Here is a 7,345-nt window from a genome sequence, read left to right on the forward strand (position 1 = left end):
AACTGCAAGAAAGAGCTGAAATTAGGAAGGGGGAAAGGACATGAGGGTAGGCAGTAGGGCAGGATTGGGAATGGAGCAATGAAGATGAGGTGCGAGGGTAGAGGGAGTGATGGGACAGCACAGTGAGCAAAAGGGCTGAGGAAGAAGGATAGCAGTTGGGGAAAGGACATGAGAAAGTGGGAGATGAGAAAGGATGGGAGAATCAGGAGTATCCAATGAAGATGACTAAGGAAGGTTGATGAGGTCAAAGACAGCTGTGGAGCAAATGGAGGATGAACAGGGACGGGATATGAGAACAAAACTATACCGTGGACTCACTTCCCATTACCTGTGGCCACACAGCTAATAGCCCCTTTGATGTTCTTGTTAGGCCTCACCCTTCCCAGCAGGAAGAAAAAATGTTTAAGTGTTGCCAAAGGTATAAGGATGCAAAGTCGCCCGGGAACTACTCCTATGCTTCTTCTTGCTAGCAGACAATGTTAGAGGACAGAGTAGGACTGACAGGTGGGGCAGAGGGAGGGGAGATGTGTGTGCTGAGGGTTTATCCTGCACAACCCCATTGGGCCATCAGCCTCCCTACCTTGCGGGCAGTGCCAGCCAATACAGTCTAATGAGCAGAGGTGAGGTATGTCTCTTTCCTGATACCCTTGTTTCTCCAGACTCTTTGGGGTTAGAGGTTGAGCTTCTCTCAAAGGGCAAAATTCTTGTGAAGGAAAAGCAGGCATGTGGGCTGTCACCACTGCTCGGTGACCTTAGAAACTTCCTTTCTGTGGTAAGCCTTGTTTCGACCTATTCCATAAGGACCCAGGACAAGAGCATCTCTTCACAGTTCTTTACATTCAACTACTTTTGGTTAGAATGGTCTGGACGAAGTCTGTCCTAGGCTGCACCCAGAAGATATTTTGAGAGCATGACCACCACTCCATCTAACTCTGAGCATTTAGCACTGTCCCAGTGCATCCTATCTATGACCCCCAAAGGGTCATCTGCTACCCCCAGCCTCCACATGTTTCCTCCTGAACCTTCATCCCAAACTCTTAGGATCTTTTCCTTGGAAACTGTTTCTTATGTTCTCCCTCTCCTGCAAGATCAAAGGGGGTCCTTAAGAAGTGAAGAAGCTGCATTTCATTTGGGACTCCTCCCTTTGTGTCCCCACATGTAAATATCTTCAGTTAAAAATTATTTAGAAATGTTATACCTGATAGTGGAAACATTCAGATTCTGTATTATTTGGTCAAGTGGAAAGTAAAAATACAAGTGTCCTTTGACATCTGGGTACAAGTGTCTCTGCACCAAAAAAACACCTTGATTCAGCGTTTACTCCTCTGAAGAGTTTTATGTTCATCCTTCCAGAGATTTTACACAAACATGACATGCATATTTCACATCCTGAGAACAATTACTGTTCTGGGATCTGCCTTTTATTTTTCTAGACATTATGCAATATAACCTCTTACACAATAAAGACTAAAAGTCATCCTTTTTTATTGCAATGGTTGCACAGTGCAGCATTGTACACATAAACCATAATTTACTTAATCAAACTTCTGTTGATATAATTTCAGTTGTTTCCAACTGTTTTGCAATAACAAACAGTGCTGTGATGAATATCTTTACAAAGACATTTTTCCAAGTTTCTGTAATTATCCACCTGGAATTAATTCCTATGAATAACTTTATGGAATTTTAAAAATGCAAATATAAGTTTTGAGATACACATGCGCACATATGTATGTTGTCCTCTTACTTTCCAAAATGTCTGCACTACTTCGCACATCCACTAGGCTATGATAGTGCCTGTGTAGCCTTGTCCCTCCCATCGAGGCTTGTTATAAGTAAATGTTTTTAGTTTTTACAATCTAAAGGTTGAGCAATGGCAATATTTTTATTTTAATTTTTAAGTCTAGGTAAAACTGCACTTGAATCTCTTCACATATTTGTTGGCCAATTTCTTCTTTTGGCATTGCCTTTTGACACTTACGCCCTCTTCACCACTGGATTGTTTGGTAGGAAACCATCTTTGTGGATGTCAGCTTCTTGTCCTGCAACTTGCAAATCCTGACTCTAGCGTGCCGGTTGTCTCAGCTTGAAGTGTGTTTTGCCACACAGATGTGTTGCATTTTTATGTGGTCAAGTCTGTCTTTTCTTACAATGCTTTGTGATTTTGTGTCTCACTTTGAGTGGAAAAGAGTTTTTCCATCTGTATCAGGCAAGACAGGCTAGGTTACATTGTGCTAACAAACCAGCCCCTAAAATCTCAGTGGTTTGCAACAGCAAAGGTTAATTTCATATCCATGTGACTTCAATTATCTGATGGATCTAAGAAAAATTGTTGAGTTCGTTTATTTTTTGGATTGTTCATCTTTTTTCTTGCTGTAAGGAGGAAAGTAACAACTTCGAAGCTCTTTATGTGTCAAAGTGGAAACCAGAAGTCTACATACTTTTTGATAATGTTCTGTGGTGAACACCACTTCGTTTTTCCCCTTTCTAACAGCTGCCAGTTTCCACTTGGCATCCAGGTGGTTCCAGGGAGTATGGTTCAGGGGTCCAGAGTGGAGTTAGAAACAGCACATCTGACTGGCCTGTCCACAGTGATGGTTCTTTGTGGGCACCTGACTTTAGTTAGTTTAACAAGATCCTTTATGCTACTGACAAGAAAAAAAATCTGGATGTTGTAAATTACATTATAGCAGCCAGAGGGTGAGAGAAAGAGCCCGAGCAGTTAGCGTGTTAAGAGCTTGGAGCCAGCTGACAAAAAGACTGCTGACACTTCTGAGTGTGTGTTTGAACTTCGAATTAACTTCCAGGTGGCTATTTCCATGGTTATCTAGAAGAGAGAAAGAGTAGCCCCCTTTTCCTGTACAATGCTAACTAGCGCAATGTTGCGAAAGAAGCACATTGTTGCTTTTGACTATTTTATTGGGTTGGCCAAAAAGTCCGTTTAGTTTTTTCCTGAAAATGAAAGACACATTTTTTCATTTTCACCAATAACTTTATTGATTTGAGTGTTTTAAGTATGTCAGCAATCTCCCCAGTGATATAACATTGATTATTCTCACTGTCTTGGTTTGATCACTATCAACTTCAACCGGCTATCTGTACTAGTGAGAAATCTCCAGCATGAAACTTAGCAAACCACTGCTGACATGTTCGGTCAGTCACAGCACCTTTTCCTTGCACATACACTGCACATACGTGTTTTGTGTTTCAACTGGGAAGAGAAACCGAGACCCATAAGCAGGGTTCGGTACCCAAAATATCCGTAGCCCTCCCTGACTGTCTTCAGCCAGCAGCACATTTTGACCCACTACACACTTCTCACTAGCAAGAAACAGGATCTGAGGGTGTAGACGGAGTGAAAGTGAAACTGGAACTGGTTTCCTAATCACCGAGCTTGCAGCAAGAGGAATTTCAGAAAAGGTTCATTTATTTGTTAAGGAATTTCTTTAAAGTTTTCTACAAATCCTCAGCCATGGGTAACGGGCTCTCTAAAGAACAGGAGCAATATTTTAGGCAATTCAGCAGCTTCTCAAGGCTTCGAGCTGTCATGTTAAAAAGCAGAACTTAATTAACTTACTTCATGTTGTTAAAGAATACTGCCCCTGGCTTCCCGATAAGCGGTCTTTAGATTTGGAAATATGGGAAAAGGTAGGACAGAAATTGAAGTGGCACCAGGAAAGCGGCACCCCTATTGGGCATCAGAATCTTTTTACTTGCGGAGTGGTCAGGACTTCTTTGACGCCCATTCATATTCCCAACTCGGATACCAAGGCTAAAGGGGCAGGGAAAACTCCATGTCACATGAGGGCAAAGGAGGCCACTTCAATTGCCTCTGATCAGGAAGACTTAAGTCTGCTCCTTAAAAACAAGGAGATACCCTCCTTGCCTCCAATTCTTCCCTCCGCTCTGAAATGGGAGGAAAACTTTAGGGATCAGGATCCCTTTATTGGTTTTTCCACCCCAGTGGTGGCAGCCATACAAGCCCCTTTGCTGGTAACCACTACCATGTATCAGTGTCTTAAAGACGCAGGCAGAGAGGGGGACTGGCAGTCCTTTGCTGCCTTCCCAATCATTACTCGGCAGGGCAGACAAAATCCGGTGCATGAATCTCTACCTTATAAAATGTTCAAAGACTTAAAGAAAAGTAAAAAGGACAATGGGCTCCAATCCCCTTACACAGTAGGATTATTAACGGCCATGACAGAAGCATTCCAAATGGCTCCCTGAGACTGGGTTGCCTTAGAACAAATTTAACCCCCAATCAGTTTACTGTCTGGCACTCTGAGTACATGATAAGATGCCACCATCAGGCAAATAAAAATGGAAGGACAGGAAATCCAGTACTCGTGACATGCTTTTAGGGCTAGGACGATACACTAGGCCAGATCAGCAGGCACGAAAGGATCCCCAGACTTTTCCCCAAAGCTCTGCCGCAGCTCTTTGAACCTTCAAGGCCGTACCTGAAGCTAAGCCGCACAGCTCTGGGTCCTTTATTAATATTAAACAAGTGGCCAACGAAGCCTATCTAGACTTTGTTGACAGATTGCAAGAGGCAATTCAGAGACAAATTGAAAATCAGGATGTTGCAGATGCAGTTAGCTTTTGAGAATGCTAATAATGATTGTAAAACTGTTCTTCAACCCATTTGGTTAGCTACCACCGATGTTGGTCAGTTTATAAAGGCCTGTCAAAATGTAGGGGCAGGAGAGCATAGAGCAGCATTGCTTGCTGCAGCCTTGAAAGGTGAAATCGATGTTTCAATTGTGGCAAGGCTGGACACACTCGGAGAGAGTGTTGTAGTAAAAATAAAAAACCTCCTATGTCCTTTATAGTAGTTCCTATAGACCCCTCTCCCCACTATCCCCTCCCCACTCCCCTCTGGCTATTGTTACAATGTTCTTAATTTCAATGTCTCTGGTTATATTTTGTTTGCTTCTTTCTTTTGTTGATTATGTTCCAGTTAAAGGTGAGATCATATGGTATTTGTCCCTCACCGCTTCGCAAGGGAGAGGGTAGAGGTGGGGGAGGGAGGTGGGACTGGCTGGGGTGGGGTGGAGGGATGGGGAGAAAATGCAGACAATTGTAACTGAATAAAAATAAATTAATTAATTTTAAAAAACCTATAAACTGGAAAAAAAACAAAACAAAAGAAATAAAAACCTCCTATGAAACATTGCCGTCATTGCCACAAAGGCAAACATTGGGCCAATCAATGCAGGTCCACTTATGATAAGGATGGAAACTTACTGCCCCCACTCCAGAGAAACGAGAAGAGGGGTGCAAGCTCCGGTGCCCCAAACCCCAACAGGAGCTCCAACAGCCATCAGCTGTTAGGGACTCGGGAAGATGCAGGGTCTCCGAACTCCGCGCTGCCACTAGGGGGAGCACAGGGCTGGACCTGGTCACGACCTCCGAACTCATCTTAAAAGAACAAGATGAGGTGGTCACTGCCCCAACAGGAGTCTGGGGGCCATTACCCCCCCGGAACTAGTAGGACTGATTTTAGGACGGTCTAGTATGGCCACTAAGGGCATCATTGTCCAACCTGGAGTTGTTGATTCTGACTATCAAGGAGAAATAAAAATTATGCTCACCAGTCTGCATTCCCACCAACAGTGCACAAGGGTTCCCTTTTCTCCACATCCTCTCCAACATTTGTTTGTGGATTTGTTTATGTTGGCCATTCTGACTGGTGTGAGATGATACCTCATTGTGGTTTTAATTTGCATCTCTCTGATGGCTAGTGATGCTGAGCATCTTTTCATATGTCTCTGGGCCCTCTGTATGTCTTCCTTGGAGAAGTGTCTGTTCAAGTCCTTTGCCCATTTTTTAATTGGGTTGTTTGTCTTCCTGAAGTTAAGAACAATCTAACAATAGCCAGGGCGGGGGTGGGAGGTGGGGGCGGGGATAGTGGGAAGAGGGTATTACAGGAACTACTATAAAGGACACATGGACAAAACCAAGGGGGAGGGTGGAGAGGGGGGAGGGAGGTGGGTTCACCTGGGGTGGGGTAGAGGGATGGGGAGAAAAGGCATACAACTGTAATTGCATAACAATAAAAAAAAAAAAAAAAGAAAAAAAAAATTATGCTCAGGGCACTCGGGTATCGTATTATTCCAGCTCAGACCTGTGTTGCCCAGCTCCTCCTCATACCTTACAAGGCACCAAACACTCAAGAAGTAGTTAGAGGGGAGCATGGCTTTGGCAGTACTAATAACCAATCAATATTTTGGACTGCCTCCATTAATCTAAAAAAGCCTATATTGAAGATAAAGGTGAAAAACAGAGAATTCCATGGCCTCGTAGACGCAGGAGCTGATGTGTCTGTTATGTCTAGCCAGTACTGGCCCCTAGAGTGGCCGTTAATCGAGACAGACATTTCTATAACTGGAATAGGGGGCATTTCTCAACCCGGCAAAAGTATGTGGACTCTTAAATGCTTTGGTCTGGGCGGTCAGGTCGGACAAATTTGACCTTATGTCCTCCCCGCCCCACTTAATAGCTGGGGCAGGGACCTCCTCACTCAGTGGGGAGTACAAATCACCCAGCCACCTTTTCCTCAGCTGCCACAGTCCAGGCTTGTCCTTTGTCCCTCACTTGGCTGTCTGATACACCTGTGTGGGTTAGCCAGTGGCCGCTGAAAAAGGAGAGGCTAGAAAAACCTCAAGAGCTTGTACAACAACAATTAGAGGCAGGGCACCCAGAACCGTCCAGTAGCCCATGGAATACTCCTGTTTTCGTAGTTCCCAAGAAAACAGGGAAATGGAGACTTATACACGACCTTAGAAAAATTAATGAAATCTTAGAACCCAGGGGAGCCCTTCAGCCAGGGGTTCCAAATCCAGCGTGTATACCAAAAGACTGGCCTCTTAGTGTCATTGACTTAAAAGATTGCTCCTTTACCACTCCCCTAGCGAAAAAGGACCTTGAGAGATTTGCCTTCTCAGTCCCAGTATTTAATAACTCTCAACCGTTAGAGAGGTTTCGGTGGAAAGTCCTGCCGCAGGGCATGTTAAATAGCCCTACCATCTGCCAACATTTTGTTCATCAGGTTGTTCAGCCAGTACAGACTCAGTTTCCTCAAAGTATAATTTATCATTACATAGATGACATCCTAATTGCTGCAGCCTCTCAAGAAGAGCTAAAGCAAGTTTACCTCTGTCTTGAGGACAATGTCTCCTCAGCAGGACTAGTCATAGAGCCCTGGAAAAGGTACAGCATTATCAGCCCAAAGGCAGTATTTAGGATATGTCTTATTTCACTGTACGGTTAGGCCTCAAATAGTTCATATTCAGATACCAGACTCTTTAACACTTAACAGTCTACAACAGTTCTTAGGCAGCGT

This window comes from Desmodus rotundus, chromosome 9 (assembly GCF_022682495.2).
Source record: "Desmodus rotundus isolate HL8 chromosome 9, HLdesRot8A.1, whole genome shotgun sequence".
Taxonomy (NCBI): domain Eukaryota; kingdom Metazoa; phylum Chordata; class Mammalia; order Chiroptera; family Phyllostomidae; genus Desmodus; species Desmodus rotundus.